The sequence below is a fragment of the Ostrea edulis genome, chromosome 6 (assembly GCF_947568905.1).
Source record: "Ostrea edulis chromosome 6, xbOstEdul1.1, whole genome shotgun sequence".
In the NCBI taxonomy this organism is placed as follows: domain Eukaryota; kingdom Metazoa; phylum Mollusca; class Bivalvia; order Ostreida; family Ostreidae; genus Ostrea; species Ostrea edulis.
The window spans coordinates 14,267,512-14,279,898 of record NC_079169.1 but is presented as its reverse complement, the minus strand read 5'-3'; the positions used below and the strand labels follow the sequence as shown (position 1 = coordinate 14,279,898).

General features: G+C 33.7%; 1 long non-coding RNA gene across 1 annotated transcript; it reads left to right on the top strand.

Annotated features, from left to right (window-relative positions):
• Nucleotides 1-287: 287 nt before the first annotated feature.
• Nucleotides 288-4,870, top strand: LOC130047156 (uncharacterized). Its single transcript, XR_008796200.1, has 3 exons — nt 288-440; nt 4,217-4,333; nt 4,743-4,870. It is a non-coding gene; the product is annotated as an uncharacterized LOC130047156 (long non-coding RNA).
• The last annotated feature ends 7,517 nt before the right edge of the window (nt 4,871-12,387 follow it).

Below are 12,387 nucleotides of genomic sequence, written 5' to 3'. Positions count from 1 at the left end.
GCAGTAAAATCAAGTTACTGGGTAGAAAAAAAAATGAAAAGAGTTGTGAAGTTTGAATCAAGTTTTAGAAGATCAGAACAGTAGTTCTGAAAACTCATAAAGAAAATCTGAAAGTACAAAGAAATTGGACGATGTCTCAAAATTCCCTATTTTCAGTTCTCTACCAAACATACAAATAAATACAATAACGGATATTGATTAGATAGGTAACTTAATTGTAATTCAGTGTTTTCCAGAACATTTAATGCATCTTAATTTATTGACAACTGAAATTAGACAAGAAAATAACTTTTAAATCGCATTGATTGGTGGATGTAGTGACTCCGATTGTATATAAAGACATTGAGTCGATCAGATGTTATCTGCAGCGTCTAGAATCAAAATGGGAAAACTGTTTGTTGTTCTGACTCTCCTCGTCTGTCTGGTTGCCCTGTCAGCCGGTAAGATTATCATAATTCATCCTATCTCTTCAAATTCATTAATCTGGGGTACCGGCATTTGTTTGTTTTATTATTATTATTCAAACTATACCAAATTTCAATTCGTGCGTTTATATTTCAATTCTTTATTTCGTAAAACAAATTAATTTTTACATAATCTTATCTATTCCTCTTTGTTTTTGTTTTTTTTGGTGGTAAATATTTGTCAGCAAAAGATTTGATAATTTAATACGGCTCTAGCTAATCTATTCAAACCTGATTTCGTTCCTTTGGGAGGGTGGATGGGGATATTCTGTATTTGACAAAAATACTCTGTTACACGAGTTGGTCCACATTAACCACTTTCCTTTGTCTTTTGGTCTCTATGCCTTAATTCAAATTAGTTCACATTACAAAATTAGGAATCTCACAGGTTGTGATTGCAGGTTGATTTTTGAACTGACCACCATCAATAATCCGCTCGTCCTCCTGGATTTATTTTGTCAATCAATATCACATTGCCCATTTTGGATCAGCTTATTGGGTGTATCGGACGTGTTCTAATTCGTTTACGAGTTAGCATATTGAATAGTAAGCCTAAATCAACATGTAATCCGTCTGTATCGTTAGTGTTCATTCAATGCTAACTCTTGCAGCACATTCCACTACCTTTATCCATCTAAATTAAAGATATTTTGTTGCCCTGATGAAATGACAGGTGCTTGTCTCAAACATTTGGCCTTCTAATTGTTCGTGTCGGTCACTTTAGTGCTTAATATAATTCTTATACGCCACTTTTTAGATGGGGATGTTATGTACTGTATCTGTATACATATGTCCGTCCATCCAGGAGTTCTGTTTTCATTTCTCAGTCACGTACAGAGCTAAAATTGCAGTGTAGTGTTTGGTGGGTTACTGTAAATTACATTGAAAGTTTGACCAATTTTGCAGGAGTTTTGCTCCTTTATTTGAAATAAAGGTACCAAATTTTTTCGTCTTATTCTCCCATAATTTTCAATTGAGAACTTTTATTATTCTACAGTGTTTGTATGAACATGTGACAAGGATTTTGATTTTCGCCCATTTCTGAGAAAATCAGTTTGTAAGAACTCAGTCAGTTTTGACGTAATATTACATAGATAGTATATGATTTGTCCGTCTAATTCCTCCCACAATTTTCAAGTGAGGACCTTATTTGTTAGAGTGTTTATATGTGTATTGAAGATTGCATATTGCAAGAATATTGAAAAAAATTAATGTTTGTTGAAGTTGTCTGTTTTTACGAAACATTACAAAGTGAGTACTTGTTTGTCTATTTAACTCATCTTACAGATTTCAAACTAAGGTTGGTTGTATTGTTTAACGTCCCGCTCGAGAATATTTCACTGATATGGAGACGTTACTATTGCCTGTGTAGGGCTGTAAACTTTAAGTAAAAAATCAGTGTTTACAGCCTCTGAACACCGGCTTGAAGATTTGCATATAACAAGGGTTTTGATTTCCAGCAATTTTCTGGTTGTTTTTTATGTTTGAATAAAAATATAGGATGTTGAACTTATACTAATCAAATTTAGGGAAGCACCTGACACATATATCTCTTGGTTTGTCTATCTAACTCCTGTTAATTTTTAAGCAAATGTATTTTATTTATAGGATGCTTCATGATAGCTGATACTACCTTAAGTAAAGTTCTACAACTCGTGCTTAAAGGGGCATAGAGACGATTTGAGCTGAAATTTTTTGAAATTTTATTTTCCCATTTTTACTGTTTACAATGCTGAACTAAAGTGTTTTTAATGGTCAACCAAAATTTGAATAGCAGTTGTTGAGTTACAAGTGAGATATATCACTCACAATTCTTTGTAGTTTAAACAAGGTTCGTGCCATGTTTTTATTTACATATGGATTACTTAAGAGAAAATAGCATGTTTAAACCAAAATGAGACGTGCCGAACACTAGAAACTATTCAATTGTGTTCAGAATTAACTTTAAACGAAACTTTTACTAGTATATTCAATCTATGTAAACAAGAACATGACACGAGCCTTGTTTACATAACAAAGAATTGTGAGCTCTGTATCTCCCTCGTACCTTGACAAGTGACACTCAAATTTTTGTTAACCATTAGAAATACCCTAGTTAAGCATTCTAAACATTAAAAATGAAAAACACTCTACCTAAGTTAGTGACGGGTGTACTGTGAAATTTTCCAGTACATTTGTTGTGTCTACTTTGTGGGTCCGACACTTTTCCCAGAAAGCTAAGATCTGCAGATAAAGAATCATTCTCTTCAATTTAGAATCAAACTTCGAACTCGAAGTGCTTTAACGTCTTGAAACATGTAATTCCGGAAAAAATCCCAGAAATTTTATAACTGTAATATTATAACTCCGTTTACCTGATGCGGATATAGGGCTCATGGCGGTTGTGACCGGTCGACAGGGTATGCTTACTCCTCCTAGGCACTTGATTCCACCTCTGGTGTACCCAGGAGTCTGTGTTTGCCCAGCTGTCTATTTTGTATTGCTTGTGGGAGATATGAAATTGATCACTGTTCGTTATCTTCACCTTTCATGATGATCATTAGATTGATTTAATCTTAATATTGTAAAAATATCTTCCTAGCCTTTCCTTTTTTTTTTTTTTTTTTTTTGTCCACCGATGTATATTTTGTAGTTTAGTCTTAAAATCAAACACAATTGTGTTTTTTAAACATTACCCAATACATTTGTTAAATACTTTTTCTAAAACATGTAGCACTACACATTTATCCCTCCCACAAACGAGGTGTCTTTTTGTTCAGTATGTTTCCTTAAGTGAAAGCGAGGTTTATCATAAGACGCGGATAAGGAGGGATACGTCAAGGGTCTGTGTTTACTGTATCCACCCCCCCTAGGCATCTAGTTCCCCTTCCGGTACATCAAAGCGTCCGTATTTACTCTATTCTAAATTTTCTATTCTTTATAGAATTACGAGATTGATTGATTGGTCACTGTTCGTTATTTCCTCTTTTCCACAGACGCTACTTTGAATCGAACTCTAGAGATCTGAAGGATAAATTTTACATTAAAAGAAAAATACATTCAGTATTTATAAAACAAAGTTGTCTTTTGACTCTTTCTTCTGTATCTTGTCTATCATATACGTCGTCTGACGCATGGGGTGACCCACTATTGTTTCACCACAGGGACTTGTGTAGAAAAATCAAAATACTCCCTATGAAACATAAACAGCTCAGTAGGTTAGCACGTCGACTTTCGAACTGTAAATCGCGTGTTCAAGTCAAACGGGGGTTTCTAATTTTTTAAAGATTGCTTTTTACTAAAACTGCATTTTTTTTTTTACAAAATAAAGTAAATTTGAAAGTTTTCAATTTCAAAATATTGTTGTACATATCATCCACTTTTCATCCATTTCAAGTTTACTCTGGTGTGTATTTAGACAGTTGCCTTTGATTTTTATACCTCCTGTTCGGATTCCCCTGACCCGCGTGGGGCTATTTATAGATGCAAATTTATGCGTACCGCTACTATTTACTTTTTAAATAGTATTTTCACTGTTTTCTTTTACATGCACATGTTTTCAAGCATTTAATTAAGGAAGAGTTAATAACTTTAAAAACTAATTTAACTGTGTGCAAAAATAATACATGAACATCGGATAATACAACTTTAACTATACTATCAATGATTTAGGTTTTAGTCACGAAATTCAAACCATATTCTGTGTGCTCTGTATGATCTGTATGATCTTTGAAATGCATTAAGATGCTGTTTAATACTGGCCATCATTTCAGGTTATTATCAAAACCAAAACTACTGTTTTCCTAGACAACATTGCAATAATTGGAAGCGTTGTTACTCTCCACAATACTGTGACTACAGATTCGGGTATTCGGGTTGCTGCGTGAAGTGTAAGTATCTTAGAATGTATAATTTACCTATAAATAATTGTAGTTATAAATATTAGGATACTACAAGACTCCTTTGACCTTTACCGAATAGAGTGTAAGCTGATACGATGTCGTGGTAAATTTATACAAATTACACCCCTTCTCTTTTCTTCTTTCTTTAACAACTGATTATTGAATAGATGCATAGCTCTTATACTTGGACGAATTCGGCTCAACTTTTTTGGCACGCTGTTTTTGGCTATATTTAGATCTAAAACTTCATAGTTATTTCGGATTTCAAACATTTCGGTTGAGCATCACTGAAGATACATTAATTGTCGAAATGCGCATCTGGTGCATCAAAATTGGTACCGTATAAGTTTTACATGGTGAATATGTTCTGATTACATGTATATTATTCAAATTTCAGATCATGGGGGTCATTACTGACAGTGACGCCAGATCATCCGGAAATGACGATGCAAGCATATTTCACAGACATCTTTAGAGATTTCAGTCATTTTCCTGTCTAATATTAAAACATGCATATAACATTAACCTTTGTGTTGTCTAACATTATCCTCATCCCGACACAGGCAATTGTGGGTCATATGAATACAAGGTGAAGATAACGAACACTGATCAATCTCATAACTCCTACAAGCAATACAAAATAGATTGACAATTGTGCATCATATGAATGTATTTTTAAAAAAAACTGAAATTCGCCACAAGGTTTTAACATGAACTTCAAACAAACGTGAAATTCGTGGGAGGTTTTCGCGTTAAATTCACGTAACACAACGGAGTTGTGTTTTATTAATACCCTGCATTCATATTTTTAAAGTCTACTAGACATTAACTTGTGCATACGCGGATGGATATAAGATAATTATAGTGAATTTGAAACTACAAACCCAGACAGATTTATTAAATGATTAAAAGTATAAAATACTTACTGACAGGTGAAGATAACGAATAATTATCAATCTCATAACTCTTATAAGAAATACAAATGTATAGTTGGGCGAACACGGACCCCTGGACACACCAGGTGGGATCAGGTGCCTACGAGGAGTAAGCATCCCCTGTCGACCGGTCACACCCGCCTTGAGCCCTATATTCTGATCAGGTAAACGGAGTTATCCGTAGTCAAAATCAGTGTGTCAAGAACGGTCTAACTATCAGTATGAAACACATCAGATAGCATTTGATCCAATAATAGGTTGTATTGCCGAACTAGATCGTTATAACGACCATATAATTTGCGAAATGCTGACTTTAATTTAGACTGTGGAATCCCGTATACCATTAACTTGTTTGTCAGTAGCTTGCCTCGATTTAAAAACTGACCATACGAAGAACATGCTCTTGCATATCGAATCAATTGAGAAAGATAAACACCATATGCAGGGTTAGTGCATAATGCATAAATGTGAAACGAATTAAAGATAGGTTAAATTTGAGGAATGAATGGAGATTTGTTCAATTCAATTAAAAATACAAATTACTTACTGAAATAGACCCATCATCAATAGAATGTATCCCTTTAAATTCTTTAATTTATTCAGAGATAGGCTAATAAATCGAAGACTGTGTCAAATATTTAGTTTAGAAATATTTCATGTTCTGTAATAATTTAATTAAGTTTCGATTTATACCCATCTTCAAATAATTGGATATAAGTATATAAAGATAAATTTTGTTCAATAAAAATAGCTTCAATTATATAATTTCGTGTTGGTTCAATTGAATAGAGTTTTACATACGGTAGTGTCAAGTGAATTAGATATGTCCAAGTCCATTGTAGTTAAGTTCAAACTAGTGGAAAACTAAAGACGAGTTTTAATTAAACGTTGAACGTACAGCGAATTCAATTAGAGATAGTACCGTGGGAATCCGGGATACAAATGTCCTCAGTATCCCTTGCTTGTCGTAAGAGGCGACTAAAAATGAGTCAGCCCTACGGATGAGACCGCAAAAACCGAGGTCCCGTGCCACAGCAGGTGTGGCATGATGAAGATCTCTCCCTGCTGAAATTTTGCCTACTTTACGGCAATGGTCACCAGGGAGAGATCTTTATATGAGTTATCCATATGAGTGAACAATTATCGAACGAGACATGAAACAATAAAAATCAATCAATCAATTATAGATAGTTCAAATCCTTGGACCTCAGGGACATCAGGAGATCGAGCTCTCAAAACGAAACATTGAAAAGAGAAAGAGAGTAGCAAAATGTTTACTAATTACTTGGTTTGTAAATAAACATGTAATTTACACAAAGTGATCCCAGACAATATACATCTAAAATACTAATAATATAAAAAAAGATCGTGCACAAAAAGGCAAGACCGCGTCATAATGCAAAAGGATATATACAATAAGACGATTTTACATATAAATGGTATATTAAGCACAAAAACTATAAATAAACCCAACTGAATGGGGCAAAGGGGTTGTGGGGGTCGCCTACAAATTCAGGGTTGTTTTTTTTTAAACAAATGGCGAAAGCTTCAAGTGACCGTATCATTGGTTTCGGATTGGCTGAAAATTGAGAGGCACTTCTAGGGAAATTTGTAACACAGTGATATTGAGGTATTTGAAGGAAATACTAACGAATTATAAAATTGTGAATATAAAACAATTTAGTATTCCATTAAATACCTATTTACATTCAGCAATTTTGAGGTAGAAAAGCCACCTGAGAAAATAGCTCTGGCATATAGTAGTTACTGAATAATGATTGCATCGTTGGAAACCCACAGTCGATCGCAATTCTTTTACCTCCAGTGGGACACAACGCCGATATCTTCGGTAGAAGGTGTGTCTCGGCTTCTTTATCAGATTGATCCCTTTACCATTCCTTATTGTGATATTCAATCGATGAAAAATCCTCCCACCTCTAGTGTGCAGGAGCGTATAAAAACATGGCTTTTAAAACAAAGACTTTGACAAATTACAACAAAATGCTTTACAACAGTTTGTTTTGAAATTTATTTTTATTCCAAATGTAAACATATCACTTTTCCCTTTCCTCCTTCATCTGGTCCACTTTCGTGACCATTGACTCGTTGAGTTTGCATGCCCGATTTAGTGTATTCATACAAAGGCTGCACGCAAATAATACGTCTGTTGGGTAAAAGTTGAGTCACTCTAGAGCATAGATGTACTGTTCAAGTAAACGTTTTGACGACAGAGCTTTGTAACCTCCATCTTTAATAGTGGTACAACAAAACGCACACTTTCATGAACGCCGCCATTACTGCTGACGCTTAGAATTGCGGGAATACTTATGGTGATTCCCATTGGTCCTCGATAGGTCACGTAAAGTCATGTATTTCAATTTGAGTTATGCAAAAATATTGGAGTTTTGTCCCACAGGAGGTAAAAGAAGTGCGACCGACTGCGGGTTTCCGACGATGTAATCTTTGAAGTGTCTAATGTAATAACAAAATTAAACTCGTTTTAGTAAACATCTCATTTATGATCATGATCAAACAAAACACATAATAAATCAAAATCAAGCAAATAGTATATATAATTGGCAGGAACAACATAATAAATAACTCTTTACTAATGACTAAGTTTGCAAATGAGCAAATAAAAACTTAAATTACACAAATTGGTCCAGCCAATATACATGTAACAAGACTTACCTTGGCCTGCCATTTTTCAGCTGTTGTGATTTAAAAACACAAACAAATTTATCAATCTTTATACCCATGGAAATTCATTACCACATATTATGACCACACCGTAGCTCCAAATGATCATAACATAACGGAAAACGAATTCACATAACCTTAACACCAATATCACTCACATAATCTTGCTGTTCTAGATAAGACCAAGGTCACAAGGTCATTGATCATGTCATGATATTTAGACCTTGTTATAAGAAATTCATATAAAGAATTTGAAAACTCTATCTTAGATAATTCAGGAGATATCAAATAGGTAAGATTTTCATTAAAAGTGTTAAACTTTCAAGTTAAGGTTACAAGGTCAAGCTTTACGAAATGATAAAGTATCACCATAAAGAACCTACATACAAAATATGAAAACCCTACCTTAAATAGTTCAGATATATTTAATAGGGCAGATTGTTTTCAAAAGTAGGTCAAACTCCAAGGTCAAAAATTTAAGCATCGTTATACAAGGTGAAGATAACGAACAGTGATCAATCTATGTACAGGTCTTGCCACAAAGAATCTATATCCAATATATGAAAATTTCACCTAAAATGGGTCCGAATAGAGCTGACAGGTTATTCTTAAAAAGTATATCAAACTCCGAATTCCAAGATCACAAGGTCAAAGATCATGATATGAAATGTCTTACCATAAGAAATATATACAGAAGATATGAGAGAGATACATGTACCTTAATAGTTGAAGACATGTCGTATATGTAAGATTTTTATTAAACGTAGGTCAAACGTCCAGGTCAAGGTCACAAGATCACACACCATTCCATCACATGATTGATCGTTCCTTAAAAGACCAAGTATAAATGATGTCACGTTTGATTCAATTTTACCTTACGTTAACAGACAATTAGGTCCACATCATATTCGCACAAAACTTTACTCTATTACAGTGAGAGTTTTGCATACGTTATTTGAAGAAGCCACATCTAGTCTATACTTGGATTTTTCAACGCTTGAATACAGACTGAACTCTATGATTATGGATGTTGCCAATCACAGGCTCTTTAAACTACCACGGGTTATAAATGATATTACTTCCGAGTCATGCAGCCAGTTCCTTAAGGTCAAATTACAAACAAAGGAATATATGCCGTCAACATAAACAAATGAATGTTGTCTTCGTCATAAAAGATTTCAATCGTGTATTCCAACTTATTTCAAGTTCGAGTCTACACCCAGTATTTCCTACAAATATACTTTTACTATTGCATCTGAACTTTTAATCATAAAAACATTTTGCAGAGCCTAGATGATTATACACAATCTTCTACTTAATCCACCTACGTGTTTTTAACTGTAGTCCAGCCAGACATGTCATTAACTGTCATAGTTTATTATTTTTTGTTATTACGATATGAATTGAAAGAAATATATTCCAATTATTTATGACTATCAATTATCACTCATAGTGGAGAAAATTCTAAAGTATGAAGAGATGGTCTAGTGCAGTGGATTCTGTTTAAAGCGGTCATGATGAAAATAATTGTAATTGTTGAATGACCGCTGAACTTAGATCTTCATGCAAAATAGCCCCTAATCGCTACACATAAAATATTACTTGGTTTTATTTCACATTCAAGATAATAGACATTAAAATAAAAAAGCTACTGAAGCATGATATCACTACATTACATGTATATCACATTTAGTTAATGCTCTGTGTAATTTATATATTAAACATATAGGCAACAATATAAGTTTTAGAATCGTTGGCTGAGAAAATTCACATATAAGTACTAAATAATGAATTAAGAAACGTATATAGTTTATGTTTTTGATTTTAGCTGTGGTGGCGTAAAAAATCTTTGAATTAAAATGTTTTTTCTCAAGTACGACCGTGAGTTAAAGAAATTATATGTTTTAGGTATATAAGGAATATTGAAATCCTTCAATACTATTATCAACATATTGTAATAGGTATCAAAATTTCGTTTTGTCTAAATTGCTTCTAAATTTACAAAATTTCTATCAGGTTTTCCGTTTATCGTGAAGATCGTTTATCGTGTTTTGCGTTGATCAAGTCTATCGTGAAGATCGTTTATCAAGTTTTGCGTTTATCAGGTTTACCGTGTATCCTATCGTATCGTGCATGTATCCTATCCAATCGTGCGTGTATCCTATCCTATCGTGCGTGTATCGTGTTCTATCGTTTATCATGTCAATAGTAAGAACTAATATGTTTTTCACACTTGTCCACGCAGCAACGACTGTGACGGAGCTACCGTTAGCGTTCAACTTAACAAAGTTCCCTACAAATTACGCATTTTCACGCACTTTGAATATTATTTTCTCAGTGATCATAGATTTTTTTAATCCAATAATATGCAAGGTGAAGATAACGAACAATGATCAATCTCATAACTCCTACAAGCAATACAAAATAGATAGTTAGGCAAAGGCGGACCCCTGGACATATCAGAGTTGGGATCAGGTGCCTAGGAGGAGTAAGCATCCCCTGTTGACCGGTCACACGCGCCGTGAGCTCCATATCCTGATCAGGTAAACGGAGTTATCCGCAGTCAAAATCAGTGTGCCAGGAACGGCTTAACAATCAGTATGAAACACGTAAATAATATATTAAGATATATATAAAGTATACATTTATCTTTATTTTGCATCAATAAATACCAAAGCTTATAATCTACAGAAATTTGCATTTCCAAAGATTAAAGGAAAGAACAATATACGTCTTTAGAGGAAATATGCCGCGTTTTTAATCTCCATGAATCTCATTGTGTATGATACAATGCAGAGAGATGAATCTTAAATCTTTATCGATGACACGATCTTTAATTCACACTATATGTGGGCGAACTACAGAAAACCAGTGACACTGAGATTTACAGGTTGTTGTTCAGGTGAGCTTATATCCACTAACCTGTCAAAGGTAAAACATTGACACTGAGATTTACAGGTTATTGTTCAGGTGAGCTTATATCCACTAACCTGTCAAAGGTAAAACATTGACACTGAGATTTACAGGCTATTGTTCAGGTGAGCTTATATCCACTAACCTGTCAAAGCTAAAACATTGACACTGAAATTTACAGGTTATTGTTCAGGTGAGCTTATATCCACTAACCTGTCAAAGGTAAAACATTGACACTGAGATTTACAGGTTATTGTTCAGGTGAGCTTATATACATTAACCCGTCAAGCATGCAACTTTGTACTCTACTGTGGTAAATTCCTCGTGGAATTTACAAGAAAACTAAATAAATTTGTTGTACGCTTATGGTTCATTTACTTACATGTATATATATCATGTTTGATTTATCAATATTCGCATTACTTTGAGAGAATCATTTAAAAGTCTCACTATATAACAATTTCAATATTGTTATTGTTGTTATTTCATAATTTCCTCTATTCCACTTAGTGAGATTCCATTTGTTTAAAACCTTGTAATTGAAATCGACTAATTCTTTACATTAGAGAGAGAGCGTTTCCGTGCATGCTACAGGCTCAACACTGAATTTATAGGCTTAAATAACTTGGTTTACAAACAATCATAGAAAAAATACATCTTTAATAGGTGATATTTGCTTTGTAAATCAATAATAATGAATTTAAGTCTTCGGTAGTCAACTAGTGCTTGCTATTTTAGAGTCTCACGAATAGAATACATTGCATACACCAAACACAAAATGTATAACCCAAATATAATTCATCAGATATTTAATAATTGAAAATGTTCATCTCTCACGTATGTCGGTCAGGGTTTGGACTGAGTCGTGAACTCTTCACACGTGACAGGAATCGTTAATAAATTTTGACAAATAATGACTGTTAATATCCGTCAGGTCGAATGATGAATAGATACATATATTTTTTATTTATAGATTAGGATCCTTTCTGGCGCACCATGTAATATGAATGATCGCAGATCCATGACAACACAAAAACAAAATATTTATTCTGGGCTTCCCATAACTGAAAAAACCTTTGTTTTTATCACCGGTTTTTTTTTTTAAAGTATTTGTTCTCGATGAATCAACAAAAGATATTTTCTCAGATACCTTTATTTCATTCGGTAAACCATTCCAAAGTAGTATTGTTGATGGTACAACAAGACTATTTATGTATGGTGTATGCAGCTCGGTAATTGATAATATTGGTAGAGTTTCTCAGATGTATTTGTAGATTTTCTCAAGTTGGATTTGCTATTAAACTTTGGTTACAGTTCAGTAACTTCATAAAATTAACACCATCTGTTGTCATCCCAGTTTATTCTAGGGAAGTTTTGACCAATTTCGTTTCGAGCGGCGATCTCAAAATGTACAATGGTTTTGTTATATAATAAAAATGATAATAAATTATCTCTTATTCCCCCAACCCCTCCCCATAGATTTTAAATCATCTC